This window comes from Marmota marmota, unplaced genomic scaffold, assembly GCF_001458135.2.
Source record: "Marmota marmota marmota unplaced genomic scaffold, marMar, whole genome shotgun sequence".
In the NCBI taxonomy this organism is placed as follows: domain Eukaryota; kingdom Metazoa; phylum Chordata; class Mammalia; order Rodentia; family Sciuridae; genus Marmota; species Marmota marmota.
The window spans coordinates 14,255,085-14,273,010 of record NW_026000185.1 but is presented as its reverse complement, the minus strand read 5'-3'; the positions used below and the strand labels follow the sequence as shown (position 1 = coordinate 14,273,010).

At 41.8% G+C, this 17,926-nt stretch overlaps 2 protein-coding genes across 14 annotated transcripts in view; one reads left to right on the top strand and one right to left on the bottom strand.

The window, feature by feature from the left end:
• The window catches only part of Lyrm1 (LYR motif containing 1), a 22,839-nt gene extending 19,145 nt beyond the window's left edge, over positions 1-3,694 (bottom strand). The window contains exons 1-2 of one of the 5 annotated variants that reach the window (XM_048789626.1): positions 2,318-2,568; positions 764-791 (exon numbers count right to left, since the gene is read on the bottom strand). The gene's annotated coding sequence lies outside the window, so the exon portion shown is untranslated. Of the gene's footprint in view, positions 1-763; positions 792-2,301; positions 2,569-3,672 lie in introns of those variants that run through there. The other 4 variants (XM_048789627.1, XM_048789625.1, XM_015491145.2 and 1 more) reach the window with 4 other exon arrangements.
• Positions 2,820-17,926, top strand: part of Dcun1d3 (defective in cullin neddylation 1 domain containing 3) — a 37,276-nt gene continuing 22,169 nt past the window's right edge. For 2 of the 9 annotated variants that reach the window (XM_048789618.1, XM_048789620.1), the window contains exons 1-3: positions 2,823-3,002; positions 7,257-7,329; positions 14,847-14,950. The gene's annotated coding sequence lies outside the window, so the exon portion shown is untranslated. Of the gene's footprint in view, positions 3,003-3,130; positions 3,317-7,256; positions 7,330-14,846; positions 14,951-17,926 lie in introns of those variants that run through there. The other 7 variants (XM_015491139.2, XM_015491140.2, XM_048789617.1 and 4 more) reach the window with 6 other exon arrangements.

Here is a 17,926-nt window from a genome sequence, read left to right as displayed (position 1 = left end):
TATATATATATATATATATATACACACACACACACACACACACACATACATACACATACACACATACATACACAGACAGCAGAGCTCTAGACCAAAAAATGCAAATCAAATGTCCACAGGGGTCAGCCAGGCACTAGAAGGGAAAAGAGGCCTTCAGCATTCTTGGGGAATAAGCCACACAAATGGGGAAAGCAGTTCTTAAGCTTTAACAGACTTGCTGTGTAGGAACCTTAAAGAACCTCAGGCTAGCGTCAGATTGTTTGATTTTTCAAATGAAGTTGAAAAATCTGGATTTTGATGCCCAATGTTGTCAAGTTAAAGAATTTACATTACTTTTTGGGCCCAAAGATATGTTTGTAGGCAAAATGTGTCCAGTCATTTTGTAACTTCTAATCTAGGCCAACTATTTTGGCTCAAAGGGCCTTATCCAAGGCTACTCTGCTGGTTAGTAGCAGATTAGAGATAGAAACCTTCTGATTCTTCTTCTGATATCTTTTCTACTAGATTATGAGATGGAACATAATTGTGATGATGCTAGCAGCAGCAGCAAGCACAAGAACCCCTTTGTCAAAAGCTACTAAATTCCATAGCTGATAATATATGAACTTTGTGTTCCTGTCCAGTAGAACCACATGTTGTACCCTATGGGCAAGGCTCTGTACCAGGAGTCAGGAAGACAGAAAGATGAAATAGTCCAGGAGAAAGACAGACATGTAAACAAACCTTTATCAAAGTCACCTTTTCTATAATGGATGCAAATTACCTGTGCATAAGTCCAAAAGCACTGACAGCCGGGAGAGGAAGGAAGGATTTGAGCCAGACCTTTGAGGATGCATCTCACATCATGAGGGTGGGTCCCATTATTCCAGTATATTAAGGGGGACTTCTTCTTTTATCTTTGATGTCTTGTCCATATTAAGTCTCCTTTACTGGTCTCTCCCTCTCTGGGTAATCTCTAAGTGTTACAAGCCCAAGGAGTTTGGGAATCTCTACCCTGTTCCTAGGTGACCTAGGAACAGACTCCTCCAAAACACACACACACACACACACACACATTTATTATCTCCAATTACTACTTTCCCCCTAACTTGAATACCTAACTTCTCTCAACATCTTTCTCTGGATTGTTAACAGATTTTTCATACTTAGCTCTGTTCAGGAGAACTTAACAACATTCTTTTCCAAACTCTTTTCACTTTGGGAGTGATCCCTGGGTTCCACCCTCTCCCACACATTTCACATCCAATTGGAAGCAAGTCCTGCAAACTCCAGAAATACTCCCAATCTATTTCTCTCTCTTTCCACAGTGAAGGCCCTTTCAACAAACACTACTGATACCTCTCCCTTGGCCTAAGGCAACAGCCTCTGAACAGGTCTGACTACCATTCTCCATCCAGCAGCCAGAGTGATTTTTTTTTTTAATTATTCTTTTAGTTGTCGATGGACCTTTATTTATATGTATAAGGTGCTGAGAACTGAACCCAGTGCCTCACACATGCTAGGCAAGCGCTCTACGCTACCACCCAGCCAGGCTAGAGTGATTTTTTTTAAAAAAATGTAAATCAGGTCAGGTCACTACCCTACTTAAAATCCTTTGGTACCACAAAAGCCAAATCCTTGCCTTGGGCAAAAAGGTTTTGCCAATTCTTCAGCTTCAACACAGAACACTGCCCATTTCTGCTTCAACCACGTGGTCCTCCCACCAGCTCTTTTCTCCACCTAGAAAGCACATTCTCTGTCTTCCTTCTTCTCTTGGATTCTCCCCAAACCGGGACCTCCTCTGACAGTCTCACCCTATGTAGAGCAGCCCTCCCACCATCTTCCATCATTGCACCGGGCATTTCTCACTTGTGGATATCTTCTGAATTGATTGACTTGTTCTCCTACACTAAAATGTTCTCAAGTCTGCTGATCAGGGAGGTACGACGCTGTCTCTCAAGTGTCCTACAAAGTCTCCGTTTCCGTGCGGGAGCTAGTTTAGGCCGACCTGCCTAAGCCAGGCGCCTCTCGCCCCCCAAACTGCCCCCGTCTTCTCGCATCTACATTCGGGAATCCAAAAGGTTCAGAGAAGTCTCAGAGGGACCCCCAAACCAAGCCTCCCTTTCCTAGCCCATTTCCCGGTACCAGGTCCCCGAGGCTAGTGGCGATGACACCAAGCCGCCCTCGCGAGGCTGGGGTCACACAGGCGCGTCTCCTAGCGACGCCGCACCCGCACCCCCACGGCATCCCTGCCTCTGGGGAGCCAACCCCTTCCCCCGGTTCCCGGCGCCAGGAGTCAGAGTCTCCATCCCTTACACTCAATCTGCGTCAGTCCTACCTTCCCCCACCCACAGAAGCGCCGCAGCCCCTGGCTGGCAGGGAGGAGGCGGCGCCAGGAGGTTTGCAGAGCGGTGGCCGACCGAGCTCCGGCAGGTCGGGTAGGACAGGCCGGACCAAACCACCGGGAGGACTAATGTGGGAGCATGAGTCCCAGGTCAGGGGCAGTCTCGAGCTTTCCTAAACTTCCAACTATATGCCGTTCTTCGTCGCATCTAACAATGTACCCAATCTCATACTCTTTGTTTTTGACCCTTCACCCCTCTCGCTATCCTGCTCCCCCATTCCAGTCAAAAAATGGTCCAGCCCAGCTCCATGTAGCCCTCCCTCCTGGTGGTACGTCTTTGCCCTTACTTGGCTATGGCTTCGTACGTCTTTGCGTACGCCGTGACGTAATCTTCCACCCGTTCCCTCCCTGCCCCTCTCCCATTCTCCCTCCTGGAGCTGGCGGCCGGCGGGGTTACCGGAAGTGATGATGCAGGAGGCGATGGAGGGGGCGGGGCTTCGGGGCGGCCGCCGCCGGTGGGCAGCAGATGAAGAGGAGGCGGCGGCAGTGGTGGAAGAAGAGGCGGCGGCGGCGGGGGTAGGGAACCTGGAAACGCGAACGGGGATGGTAGGTGGTTTGGACCCGCCGAGCCGCCGTCGTTTCCAGAAAGGGTTTGACTGGAGGAACCTCTGGAGCAGCTGTGAGTTTGGGGAGGGGGGAGTTGAGGAAAAGGGGGGAGCATTGCGAGATGCAGGGGCGGGGGTTGGGTTCCTTCGAGAAAAGCGGGGTGGAAGGGGAGGAGTGGAAATCAGAGCCTTGTCTGGACTGGTCCCCGAGGAAGAAGAGGCTGTGAGGGGAGCCTGTGGCGTGTCAGCCGCAGGGCTCAGAAAACTTGCCTACTGTCCCTGCCTCCCACGGCCAGCACCCCTCAACCCAGGGCCTGGGGGTCTGGGGCCGGAACTGCCCTGGAGGAGGTGCAGACTCTGGTCCTAAGTCCCGGGTGAGCGCTGAGAGGTAGGAGCCCGAGGGGGAGACGGTGGGTGAATCTCCAGCTCCCTCCGCCCTCATTTCCCTCCCCACCCCCATCCTTCTCTTTAATCGTTAACAGCCCCGGAATTAAGGGGCTCCGACCTGAAGGCCTTTCTATGCACCTTTACTATGAACGATAACCATCTGTGCCTGAGGTAATGGGGCTGGAGGCTTTGCCTGTATCCTGTATAGGAAGTGGGATGGGGTGACAAATGTATTGTTTTTTCCAACCCCCCCTTACCCCCATACACACCCCTCGTTTCCACTTTAATTCTCTCTGGCTGAGTGTCAGCCGTGGTCCCCCCCTCCCCCGCCTTTATGGCACTTAGTATCTTGGTTACCTCTTTTGAATTAGGTGTTCAGCTTCTATCCCAGATCTTAACTGCAAGCTTTGTAATACTTCAGTCACAGGCTGTGCATTGGGAGTACTTCTCAGCGCCTTGTAGCTTCCTATTATAAGGAGGAGCAATTTCTTTTATGAATAGTGGAATTCTAAAGCCTTTGCAAGGAATCCTAAATGGCATCATAGCCCAGGAATCAAGGTCTCTTGCTCTAAATACTTTTTGTGTGAGGAATTTACATGTTGTCAACTCTTTCCAGAATGATTTGATGTTAGGCTAATTCTGGATTTCTCTGTTTCTCTCCACCCACACTTCATGATGCACTTCAGAGAACAGAAAACCCCATATTACTTTTTTGTTTCTACAATTGGACAATGGCTCTTTTATCTTTTTCTCCATTTGTGTCTGGCACACACGTCTTCAGTGACACAATCGACTTGTGCTGATTTTCATCTTATTTATTTAGCTGATTCTTTGTGTATAGGTGGTCTTAAATGAGACATTGTGATCTGTTCAGTTTTGTTGTAAAGAAGAATATAAACCAGTAATGAGTGTGGAAAAAAAATGTTCGAAGAAAGCAAATAACTGGAAAGATGTCTTTGATATTCTGTTGTTTAAAAAAAAAAAAATCATCAAGTAGCACTCCTCTAGCCTGTCATGTGGATTTCAGAGTGAAGTATAATGATTCTTGTTTTGGTGTCCGTCTTTTTTTTTTTTTTTAAGAACTTTGATAGTGCCTGAATTTTAGGTGTCCTTTGATTAGAAAGTGTGTATAAATCCTGTCCCTCTGTAACTGAGCTTGATATGCATTTTGCTAGAAGAATTATCGTAACAGATGTTCTTCTGATGCTGGAAAGACATTCCTATTCCATTTATCAGGTCTTTCAGGCCTGATAAAACAGAATGCTTAATGCCTTGATTGTACAACTAACAGTGTGCTTAGATGTTTCATGAAAGAATAACAAAAGAATGACTACTGTTCTTACCTTAATAAATTTGGAGCCTTGTTTGCCATTGAATGAAAAGTCCAAAATTCATTCATTCAACAAACATTTATTGACTGGCTACTAAGTGCTAACCAGTGTACAAAGGTGAACACAAGCAAAAGTCTACTCTGTATTGGAGCTTAATTGAAGTGGGGGTGGGGATAGTGAGATAGTACATAAAGAAATCTAATTTTGATTAAGTGCTAAAGAAAATGAATGTTGTGATAGAAAATGTTTGTAATGCAAATCAACAAACATCTTTCTCTCTTTTTTTTTGGTTCTGAACCCAGGGGCACTTTACCACTAAGCTGCATCCCCATCCCTTTATTTTTTAATTTGAGACAGGGGCTCACTAAGTTCTTCAGGTAGGGCCTTGCTGAGTTGCTGAGGCTAGCCTTGAACTCCTGATCCTCCTACATCAGCCACCTTAGTTGCTGGGATTGCAGGTGTGTGCCACCACATCTGGCTTCAAGAAAGATTTTTCTGAGGTGATACTTAAGCTGAGCTTTAAATAAATAGCCAGCCATGAAAGATAAGGGGAGGAGCCTTCCAGGTTCAGCGAATGGTTGGTGCAGAAACTAGCTGGAATGAACTTGGCAAGTTCCAGAGACTGGGAAGAAATTGGTGGAAGGAAGGGGAAGAGGGCAGTAATAGCCAGAATAGGGAGCAAAATGTTGAGTAAAAAGAGAGGGTCAGAGAGGGGGAGGTAGGGCTCAGAATAGGTAGAAAAATAAAGGCTAAAAGGATGAGGAAACAGGTAATGAAGCTCCTTTTTGATTAAATCTGTTACATTTCTAAGGGTCTTATCACTGTTTTTGCAGGTACTGTTGGACTATTGTAACAAAAAGTCACCCAGCTGAGAGTGGGAAAGGAGGAGGCACTTGGGATGTTCAGTTGAGGGCATACTTTAATGCATGCTAGTATGTGAATCTTTCATCTCTGTGAATTTAAGGTTGAAGGATCAGGCATGTGTTAATACATGCCCTGTTGATCTACAGAGATGACCATGAAGATCCAACTTTAAAGCGGTTTTTTTGTGGGGAGGAAGACTTTATGTTGCAATAGTCCACTCTTGTCTGGTCCTCCTGGTGGCTAATAACACCCAGCTGATATGTAGGTTGGTACTAAAAGGTCACTCAATGGATTACACTAGATAATGACCACCGTAGGGCTCATTTCCACTATGTTGGCATCTTTGGGTTGTCACATAACCAAGGCCTTTTGTTGGAGGTACAGTGTACTGCTTTGGAGCCTCACCTTGACCAGATTGTCCACTTGAGAGGTCTAATAAAGACTTCTCCTTGATTTGGCCCTTTTCAGCCATATCACAGTGGTCTGAAACAGAAAGAATATGCTTCTTTTTTCTTTTGAACTTTACAACAGTAACTAGTGTGTTCTTTGAGTGAATCAGCCTTTTGAGCCAGGCAGTTAAAAGACTTAAATGTTGCTTGGGCTATTTGAAGTAAACTCAGTATTAGAAATGTTTAATAAAACCTCTTAGTGTTTGGGAAAGATTAATAAAAAATTGAGAATTTGTCACCTGTTGTAGGTTCTGGTATTGTGATAGCACCTATAGTTGGTTGTCAGAATGAACTTGAATGGAGCTTTCTGGGTTAATTCTGGGCAATGAAGGGATGCAGCAGAGCCTGGTACCGAATTCTGATGTGAATACAATCAAAACCTTACCAGGCAGATGACTAAAGTGAACAGCTTAGGGCGAGGCAAACAATATACTCCACCCTTCATACTTTGAGTAGAACTAAGAAATGGACAATTGGTGGTAATATATGCACACATACACATGTACATATGTGTGTATATGCATACATGTATGTAGGTGTATACAAGTACACATATATGCATATAGATACACACCTGTGTTTATGGATGTACACATATGCACATACGTACACATATTAACCACACATTTGGTTTGGCCCAGGTTAAAGATTTTGAACTTAATTTTGTTATGTTCATGCTAGGCATAAAATGCTCTATCCAGTGGGTTATTAAGCTGACAACTATATTTATCTTCATTTCAATTGTTTATTATAACTCAAGTATGAAAATATCCTGTAGGTTGAAATTTCATCATCCAGTTTGAAGACTGGTGGCTCTTTTCTAATTTTTGAAAGGGGGTGGATGGGTAGGAGGGGACTTGAACACAGGGAGAGGCCATTGACTCCTACATTGGCCACTAATTGTGTTTGGAGAAAGAATCTGCAAATCCAAGTACATTTGGAGCCTTGGAGCTAGGTTGGCCTTTTAATGTAGGGTACCAGTGAATTTGTTTCTTAATTAGATGGAAGCTTTGGGCAAACTCTTCTGAAAGGTGTACACCTAAAAAGTCAGCTGACACCACTTGCTGTTGGAGTTGTGGGTAAGTGCTTTTGCATCGCATTAGATGACTTAAAGTTGATCTGATTTTGTTACTGTTTGATATATGTTCTGCAGTAAGGAGAGTTAATTGTACACTGGCTGCCAGTTGTTTTGAGGTGAAGAAGTGGTAACTCAGATTGAAACAATGGTAATTATGTGGTAACTTCTATTTCCCCAGCTCATGTTAACTTGCAATTACCTCTTTGTGTCTGTTTACAGATGTTGATACCATTGAACCTGGATCGGTTCTTCCTAATGTTGGGACAGTGGCTGGAGCCCTTTGCACATCAGGGTCAGTTGAGTCAGTGTCCTTTAGTTCAAATCTGATTTCGCTAGTTCTGTTTTTGTAGGTGATAGAGGGTCTTATTGGGGGGGGAGCCAAAAAGGGAGACTGGGGGGGATAATAGATAAAAGGTAGGAAGTGGCTCAATCTCCAATTCTCTGAAATTGCGGTATGCTGAAAAGAGAAAACAGCAGGGGGGAAATGCCCAGTCATCTTTTTTAGGATGTGTGCAAATGAGACCTCATTTTAATACCATAAATCAGAATAGGGAAACTCAGTAAATTGGTGACTAGCCCTTGTTGTGACAGAATAAGTCACTTCCCCAGCATCTGGTTACCAACCTGATTGCATAGATAGGTAGACATCTGTGTCATCCTGAGGGCTTGGTCTTGCTCAGGTGTGTCCTTTGGGCTGAGCTGCACTGTTGGCTTTTGAGCTGAATTGCATCATGGGAGCCTAGATTACATAGCTTTGGGAAGCATCATCCATGTTCCAGTTGTGCTCTGTCTTGCTGGAGGACTAAACCTGGCAAATGGAAATAATTCTGTGATGAGACCTATAAAGGTGATTGACTGAGGATCTTGGATAGCACCCCTGCATAGTATAGGACTTTTCATTTTGGAAGAGAGTTTATCTTCTTGTTGCCATTGCCTTACTCTCTGCCTGTTAGTCTAGGAGACAGTGTTGGAAGGACCTGGCTCCCTGTTTTAGTAATAGATTGCTCCCACGCTATTAATCAGCAGAATTTGACTACAGCTTTTAATTCTATTTTGTTCTTGAAGGATTTGGACTCTTCAGTGTTGACCTGAACTGGACTGGAGAGTGACTTCTAATTTTGGTTCTAAGCAAGACTCAGGTGGTAGCATTTACTTTTTTGAATACAGTTAATTCCACTTCCTTGAGTTTAGGAAGAATCAGGAAAAAAGTCAGATCCTTGCAGAACCTTAGAATATTTATTGTGATTTATTTACTTATTTATTTTAACAAGTTGAGCTTTAAGATGCTCTCTTGGTGACCATTACTGGAATATGCTTGTGGCAGGGATGAGGGGATTTGGCTTTCTTCCTTCCATTTTACCCCACTGCTTGATTCTGAAAAAAGTTCTTATTCTTGTACAGTGGGCTTTCCCATAAAATTTCAGTTGAACAAAATGTTCTGAAGATGAAAACAGGTTGAATAGCAGTGATTTTAGTGGGAAAACAAATCAAGAAAGTTACAGAGCCTTCTCAGCACTAATTCTTATCCTCTCCATTACACAGCCTCTCTTATTCTGTGTAGACATTCAGTAGAGCCTAAGTAAATCTTTGGTATTGGTTTTCTATATTCCTGGTTTCTTTACCTAAACATTTTGTCACAAACTATTAATCTTCTAAATAGGACTCTTTCTATATATAGCATGGCATGTGTGAAGCAATTTTATTAATGACTAATAGGATGAGAGTTCCCCAGTTTAGAGAGGTTGTGGATACTAACTTGGAGAGCAGGCTTTTCCCCCTCAAAATATTTCTGAAAGTTGTCACACTACATTCAAATAGGAGTTGAGGCTTTTTTTTTTTTTTTTCACTTAAATCTTAAGCTGATTGCACATGCTTTAGAGAAGACCTGTGCAAAATATTAACCCATGTACAGTATTTCCTTTACCCAGTGATCTGCTCTGGAATCTGAATAGGAAAATGAAGGTATACCCACTGACAGAGTAGCTCTGTGGAAATAACCACAATGAGTATACACTGTTTTTTTTTAAATGTTTGTAAAGCAAATTTACTTTCATTTAAATGCTTGCTTTCTATCCACTGGTTACCTTGCTCATTAAACAGGGAAGAGAGGTTTTGGATACATCTTTGGGGAGCGTGCTAGCCCTCTAAAAGCATGAGTGAGTCCTGAGCGGCAGGATCAAGGGATATGTTAGAAGTTTCAGGCCCTATAAGGGTGGATTGGAGGGGGAGGGGTTCTCACTTGTGGTAGTATTATCTTTCTTTCTTGGAAGTGGAATTGAGGAGCTAAAAAGTGATTTAATGAATGCTGTGTTCATCTTTAAGAGTGTTTCCATGGTGCTGGGCGTGGTGGCGCATACTTGTAATCCCAGCAGCTCAGGAGGCTGAGACGGGAGTTCAGAGCCAGCCTTAGCAATGGTGAGGTGCTAAGTAGGACTGGGCATGTGGCTCAGTGTTTGAGTGTCCCTGAGTTCAATCCCTGGTACTCGCCGCCCCCCCCCCCCCCAAAAAAAAAAAAGTTTCCATGGCGCTCTTGTCTTAGCAAATTAAGTTTTCTTGGACCTAACTTGTCACTTGTCCAATCATTTATTCAGAACAGTTGGTTATAAGTTATGGCCATGGGCTGGACATTTCTGCTTGGGGTTTCCAAATCTTTATGAAAGAGAAAAATCTAAAGGCTTTTCAGGAGCCATTTAGGTGATTCTGTTGCGGGGGGCGGAATTAGAGTTAGGGGAGCAGACCTTTATAGGAACAGAGTAGTAGAGGAGGGTATTGTGTCCAGGGGATAGTGGGGAAGAGACCTGTTCTCAGTGGTCCAGCTGGGAAGGGCTAAAAAGAACTAAATGGCACTTACTGAGGGGACAGTGGGTAGGAAAGATACAGTCCCACATGATTGCCTAACTCAGGGAATACCGTTTACTAGGAGGGGGACACGGACCTGTGGAGTTATGCAATATACTGGCCCCGATCAGGGCCCTGACCACAAGTCCTCTGTCCCCCAACTGGAAGGTATATTTCTGCTGCAGAGAGAGGAGTGCAGGGATGTAGTGGTTAGTTTGACTAGCTTGGTCTTCAAGACTCCCTGGTTATTTATTTGTGATGGTCTGCTTATGGAGTGCTGGCTTTCTCTTTTAGATTTATGTCACTTAGGACTTTATATTCACAAATCAGAAGTTGGTAAGTAAGATGGGAAATATAATGATCTGTTAAGGTTTGGGTTAAGAGTGTGTGCGTAAGGAAGAGAACAATAGATAGTGGCTGTTGTCACATAACAATGTCTGCAGTTCAGTGTGAACAGGTAAGCTCTTGAGGTAACACATGATTACTCTCTCCTGAAACTAGAGTAAATGTGCAATAAATCACTGTAAAACTTGTCTGCATTTTTAAAATTTAAAATTTAAAAACTTTTTAAATTTAAAATTTTTTAAAAATACCATGTCTGCATTTTTTAAAATTTAATTTTTTTTTTTAAATTTTGGTGGTACTGGGGATTGGATATAAGACTTTACTCAAGCTCTGTCACTAAGCTGCATCCCCAGAGGGGCCTCCCGCCACTTTTTTCCTCCAGCCCTATTATTATTATTATTTTATTTTGAGACAGGGTCTCACTGTTGTCCACACTGCTGACCTTGAACTTATGATCCTCTTCCTCACCCTCCCGAGTAGGTACTTTCACAGTCATGCAAAACCATGCCTGGTACCACGTTGTGTTCTACTGAGGTGCATGTGAATCTGCCTAAAGAGTGTGATTTCTTACTAGTGCCAAATTCAGCAGTGCTCTGAATTATTGACAGGTGAAGATTTCATGATTAGATCAAGCCTGGGAAGTGGCTTCTAAGCATCAGTGAAGTTGGCTTTAATGTGGACCTGTTTTTCTGTGGTGTGTCCAAAATGTGTTTCTTAAATAATAAAAGACACATCAGTCAGGAAATTCCAAGAGTTTTAGGAGTTGGCAGGAGCCAGGAATGAGGGACAAAGACAGAACATATTTTTTATTATACCACATTTTCCTCCAGTTTTGTAATGGAATAAGGCTACCTACAGTTAATTTAGATGACACTTAGCAATGTGCATTATTATTTGATGGTATTTTTTGATATTCAGGGTGCTGCAAACAGTTGAATAACTCAGGTTACAGGAAGTGAACTTCCCTCAATATAAATGGCATTCCTAGGACTGGAGATGTACCTCAGTGGCAGAGTACTTTCCTAGCATATGCCTGGGTTCCATCCCCAGCACTGGGGTAGAGGATTGCGGGGAGGTCGCATTCCCAGAATGTGCTATATTCTTAAAACTTCACAGTACGCTGGTGCACTAATTCTAGACCTCCCTTATAGAAGAAAAAAGATAATGAGAAATTAGATATACAGATATCACATTACCTTTTAATATGATTTGAAAACAGTGTAGGTATATATAGTGCATTGGTGAAGAGATTAGGTCTAGAGTCAATCCAGGTTTGAGTCTGAACTTCAGCACCTACTTGCAATTTGAACTTGAATGAGCCACTTATTACGAGGCCTCAGTTCTATCATGTGTACATTGACAGTAATCTCTGGAAATAAGTGTGAAGATTCAATAAGATAATGCATTTGAAGGACATGGCATAGGGCCTTTGCATATAGATAAACATTTAATAATATTAGTTATTGTTAGCTGCATGGCATACATAGCTAAGCTTACCTGGATTGGCCGCTTTCAAGAGGCTAGGAACTATGTCATTTTACCTCTTCCTATAGTCAAAGTATGGGGCAGTGTATAAAACATTGCTAGGCACACAGTAGATACAAGTTATCTATCGCTTGAAAATAAAACCTGCCCTTTGGGTATCTGGGAAATACATGAGTGATTCTGTAATGGAAACTTCCAGCCTATTTCCAAAGCTGGCCTAAAACCCAGAGATGGAAAATCTTCCTCTTGAAACCCTATAGAGCCTGCATGAGTCTAACAATGGGACAAGGGGTCAGGATACTGTTGGATCAAAAATTGGGAAACTGATCCAGGAGACATTTTAATCTTTGGCCATATGCCTTAAAGTTCAGTGAGTTGGGCAAAACCACATGAGACTTTGGAAGGAAACAAGGTTTTCTTTTAGCAGATCCAGATAATCTTTGACAAGAGAGTCAGCTGGTAAGTGCCATGTTATGAATTTGCTTCTTGGGAGAAGTGAAAAGCCCACATTCACACACACAGGGCTCACTGACTAGTCTCACTTGTTGTGAACTCTACTGAGGCCTGGTCTCTAACTTGGTTAGCTCAGTTAAGTACTCTGGAGAGTACTTAAGTACAATCACCACTGGGCAGTCCTTGAGTCTAGCCTGGATTCTGCCGTTATTTGCTGTGTGACTTTGGGCAGGTCATATCCCCTCTTTGAATTTGTTTCATTAACTGATTTTTTTTTGGAGGGGAAGGGTACCAGGGATTGAAGTCAGGGGCACTCGACCACTGAGCCACGTCCCCAGCCCTATTTTGTATTTTATTTAGAGACAGGGTCTCACTGAGTTGCTTAGCACCTCGCTTTTTGCTGAGGCTGGCTTTGAACTTGTGATCCTCCTGCATCAGCCTCCCAAGCCTCTGGGATTACAGGCTTGTGCCATCGCACCCAGCCTTTAACTGTGACAAATGGTTTAGGACTAAATTTCTTGAAGTGTGGCTTTGGTTACTCTATGGCTTTGGTTACACTTACAGTATATGAGCTGCTCTTATGAGCACTCAAGGGTGTGTATTTTTGTGTCATTGACAGTATACAAGATGATTTTTGGTGGTATGTGATGATTACTTTTAATTCTAGTTTTTAATATGTATTACTGAAAACATAACTAGAATATGACACATGTGTCCACCTGGATATTTAGGCTTAGAATAATGCTAAAGTAGATAGAATTTTTTTAAGCTTAAAAAAAAAATCTCATGAACAGTAGTTGGGATGGAAAATGGACATGTAAATCATAAAGGTGGTAAGGAATGGCTGAAGTTTGTAAATTTAAAGACTCATTAATTCTAGTGCAGTGCCAGATCTTAATGTTAAATCTTTGTGGTGATGGCCACAGTCCAGCAGGTCCAAATTTGAGTGGGCTTATAGACTTTTCTAACTCAAGCAAATTAACAAATTTTTATTTTCATAGAAAAATATTCATAGGTTGTATAGAATTTAAAATGTCATAAACATTAATAGCGCTGCCTTTTTTTTCTGTTGTATAGTACTGGGCATCAAAACTGGGCCTTGTGTATGCTAAGCAAGAACTCTACCACTGAGTCACATCCCCAGCCTGTGCCCCCCTTTTTTTAAAACAATAAAAAATGAATAATATTGTATCCTTCACTGTTAGCAGTTTCTCTGCTACCTGGATTGATCTTTAGTTCCATTCACTGTTTGATGTTGGGACTCCTATGGTAGAAGTTAGGGTCTGACTTGCTCTGTTGGGGAAGAAGAAGAAAAACCCTTGACTGCTTCTCTTGCACACAACCCAGGGCATGGATTCAAGGCTCTGAAAGCCGGAGGCTCTGCCTCATCTAGAGAGCCAACCTGTACATTACTTACTGCTGGTAACTGTTTTAGAAGGACAGTGTGACATGTGCCCTAAAGTGAAGTTAAACACTGAGGCAGACAGTTTTTAAAAATCTCGTTTCACTTTCTTTCCTGTTGCTCATGATTTAACGCAGTGAGGAGGTCTTGAAGGCAGACTAGTAGTGGTGAAAATGATACCATCTATTGTGGGAGGTGCTTTTTTCAGTAAAACCCCAGAATAAAACTGAAATCTCTATTGAGCAATAGAGGTTGGGAAAGCTGCTTCCAGATGTAGTCTGTGTTTCTTGATTTTTCTGCTTTTTTAAGCCTTTTTTATCTATCGTTCCTGTATATTTTCTGTGTATCTTACCACTGTCATCTCTCATCATCTATATACATTTGGTGGTTGGTATATGTTTTTCAAGTGATCTTATTCCAAATTTACTCGGCATAAAGGACCATGGATTTGTTATTGCTCCCTGTTATAAATTGTTTAATATTTCAAATGATAATTTTTGAAAATTGCTATAAAGATGTTTTCAAGTCTATTTCCTTTCTGTGCCAAATGTTACAGGATTAGTTTAATATTGAGGAAAATGGTGATAATGATGTAGCATAAAGTTTATCTTCTACTTCACTTGTGTAATATAAGATGTATAAGATTTCTTTTTTTTTTTTTTTTTAAATATTTATTTTTCAGTTTTCGGCGGACACAACATCTTTCTTTGTATGTGGTGCTGAGGATCGAACCCGGGCCGCACGCATGCCAGGCGAGCGCGCTACCACTTGAGCCACATCCCCAGCCCTAAGATTTCTTCTTTAAGAAATCTTTCTTTCTTTTTTTTTTTTGACAGAGCTGAGGATGGAACCCAGGCTTGAGCATGCTAGGAAGGTGCTCTACCACTGAGTTTCACCCCCAGCCCTCTGTATGATTTCCTAGTGAGAAACTCCTCTTATGTTCCCCAGCTGAGGTGGGATTTAGTGTTCCATGCTTCAAATCCTTATATAATTTTGATTTTTTTTTTCATTCACAATTGTCTTCTGAGAACGGCTATGACTTGTGTTACTGGTACATTGGGGAAGTCTTTTACCTAAGGTCATATACGTTCATATATATATGTATATATACACACATGTACATGCACACACACACCAGGGCCTTATGCATGCTTGGTAAGAACTGCACCACTGAGCTGTACCCCAGACTATTCCTTTTAAAAAAAAAAAAAATTTTGAGATAGGGTCTCTCTAAATGGCCTTGCTAAGTTGGGACTGGTCTCATACTTGCCATCCTCTTCCCTCAGCCTCGGGAATAGCTTCCAGGATTACCAGCGTGGGACACCACTTCAGGTTTTAAGGCTGTTTTGCCGGATTAAAAATCTTCATTCCCAGAAAGATCTACTTCATGGTATGCATCTGCAGCAATTTTATTTGAATTGTAACCAGTTTACCTGTCTCCTTGGATGTAAAACTCACAAGACCACCTTATTCAGGGCAGATATATATCAGGTTTCTGAAATAATCCATTCCCTTAGTACAATGATTGATGAGTCTGGATGAATTCTGAAAGGGAATGGGCGTGGTTTGTGACATTTGCCCTTGCTCTTCAGACTAAGTTTTGTAAAGCCCTTAAAGTGGGGTTATTTATTTCCTTCTCTCCTTGGGAAATTGCCATTGGATCAATGTGTATTGGTTAAGCTTTCTTGTGGGCAGCTGAGCAGTAGGGTTTTTAGAGATGAGAGCCACATGAAAGAAGATGATTCTTTCCCAGTCATACAAATAATTATCTCCATGGTAGTATAATCTCCATAAAAGTATAAGCATATGAAACCACTCAGTTAAAAAGATGATACATAATTCAGAGGAAAGTTGTACAAACATGGTGGTAGAGTTCAGTACCTTTCCAGGCTGTTTCCAGGACCACTTATCATGATCTTCTTATGGTAGAGTAAACTTTCAGTTCATCTAGAATCTTTTTGCTTCTAAAATAAAGAGTTTTGGGGATGTTGGAAACTTGAACTTTCCTGGAAAATTCAAACTAATAAAAAAAAAGAAACACTTAATTGAAGATTTAATCTTTAATTCGAACTTTAAAACTTCCCTAGGCAAAGAACTGAAGTTGCTCAATCTATCAGATCATTTGCTTTTCTAAGTATATAGTTCTCAACTATTGCTTGACCCAGCGAAAAGAGCTAATAAAAAGTTATGCAACAGGTTAAAATCTTTCCAGTTGCCTTTCCCCCTGTTTGGAAGGAATGATTTTTTTCGTTCTCAGTAAGTAATTTGGTCCAAGCCACTCCCCTTTCTTATTTGCATATTTATTATTTGCATACAGTGCTGAAATTGATTCACTCAACACAAAATTCTAAAGCTTTCCAGCATTAATACTTCTGACAAAACCTGCTTAAGCAAAAGAGCTTCGATTGCCATAACAGCTTAAAAGAGCAGAAATTTTTAGAAACACATTTTTAACATTGCTCAAGATTTCTAAACAGATAAAAAGATATTTTCTCCTTAAAAAGAGCCAGATTTTGTGGTTTTCCAGTTAGAAGTATATGAATGAGGGACTGGCTTTCCTAGATGGAATGTGAATCATTCATAGGGGACTTCTGAAACTCAAAACCAGTCTTATAAGCTAGAAAATTTCGGCCTCCAAAATGTAATCCTCTCAGGATTACATAGGATCTTCGTAGAGAAGCGCGCATAGTTTGACCCCAGGATTTAAATATGTAGTGTTTTCGAAAGAAGAAATGTATTTATATGCTGCCAGCTCTTCATTCCAACAAATTGGAGCGCCTCTAGTTCTTCAGGACCTTATAGTATTTTAGGAACATCAGAAACAAGAACAATTAAGGTTGTAAAATCAATACTATAAAAAAATCAGTTGTATAAAAGAAGGTGCTGAGAGGCATAGAGACACACTGTCAGCAGGAAGGAGTCCTGTAGAAAGAAAATCTGAGCTACACCCAAAGGACCAAGACTAGAGAACAGGGAATGAAGAGATATTCCCAACAGTACTGATGGTGCATGTAACCCTATAGTGACAGGAGAGGCCCTGATGTCTTGGGGAATGGCAGATGTTGCAATGTGCCTGAGATACCAGAGATGAAAGGGGAAGAATAATGACAGCAGTTGAGGACAAATCCAGACGAGCCTTGTATGCCTTGTTGAGTTTGGATTTTGTTCTGTAGAGGAAGGGGAATTTATTTTGAGTAGGGACATGGCATGCCCACATTTGTGTATGTGTGTGTGTGTGTGTGTGTGTGTGTGTGTGTTTACTACAGTGGCTGTGTGGAGAGATTGGAAGTAATTAAACCTTTTGTGAGGGTATTACAATAAAGACAGCAGAGGCCTGAACTAAATCAGTCACTGTAGAATGGGGAAGGATAGATATTCAGGAGTTAGAACTTAAAAACCTGGCTTATTCTGATGAAAACTCATTTGTTCCATTTGGCTCAGTAGACAGAGCAGTGCTCTGCTCCATACAACCACACAGGAACCCAGGCTGACATAGGAAGGCTCCACTATCTCATATGGTACCGTTTGTATAGTTTGGGTCACTGGCTCAGCTCACTAAGGGGGAAAGATGGGTGAGATGTCATGTGACAAATCTGTGCCTGGGCCTCAAAATAATATCACATCTGCCTGCAGTCACTGAGTCATTTCTGCCTACAGCCCATTGGCCAGAAATAGACACATTTCCCCATGTAAATGAAAGGACATTTGGAAACTGGGGAGCCGATGGAGTGTTTGCTGAGCTCCCTTGACTCTGTCATAGAGTAGGGCCTTGTGTAAGCTGCTTTATTTCCGAGCTCATTTCCTCATCTGTAAAATAGAGATAACAGTAGTACCATCCTCCCAGGGTAGCTGTGGAGATTAAATGCTATCATGACTGGAAAATGTCCAGCATTGTGTCTGGCACATAAGAGGTTGGAGGAAACCTTCAAATTTGGTCTTGAGATTTTCATTCTATGCATGTATGTCACTGGAGGGTCATACCAACCAGTTTAAAAATGAAATGTAAAAGAAATATGATAAATCAGAGTGCAACACAGGAGGGTAAATAATATTGTGTGAAACTTCATTAGGTCATGCATGTGTTTACATGGGTGTATTAGGTCAGGATGTAGAATGTATTTCTCACTGAAGGTTGTAGCTGCAGTTTGAAAACTGCTGGTCTAGTTCAAGCTCTCATTCTGAGTAACTGAAAGATATGGAGCACCAAAACATACAGAATGCCACCCTACGGTGGTGTGCTTTTTGTGAAAGAGGCAGTTTAAAAACCTGCATTTAAAAAAATGTCTTTGAAAAAATAAAAATAAAAATAAATAAAAAAATGTCTTTGAAAGCATTTTCCTTAAAAGAAAGAGTAGAACGTGGGGTT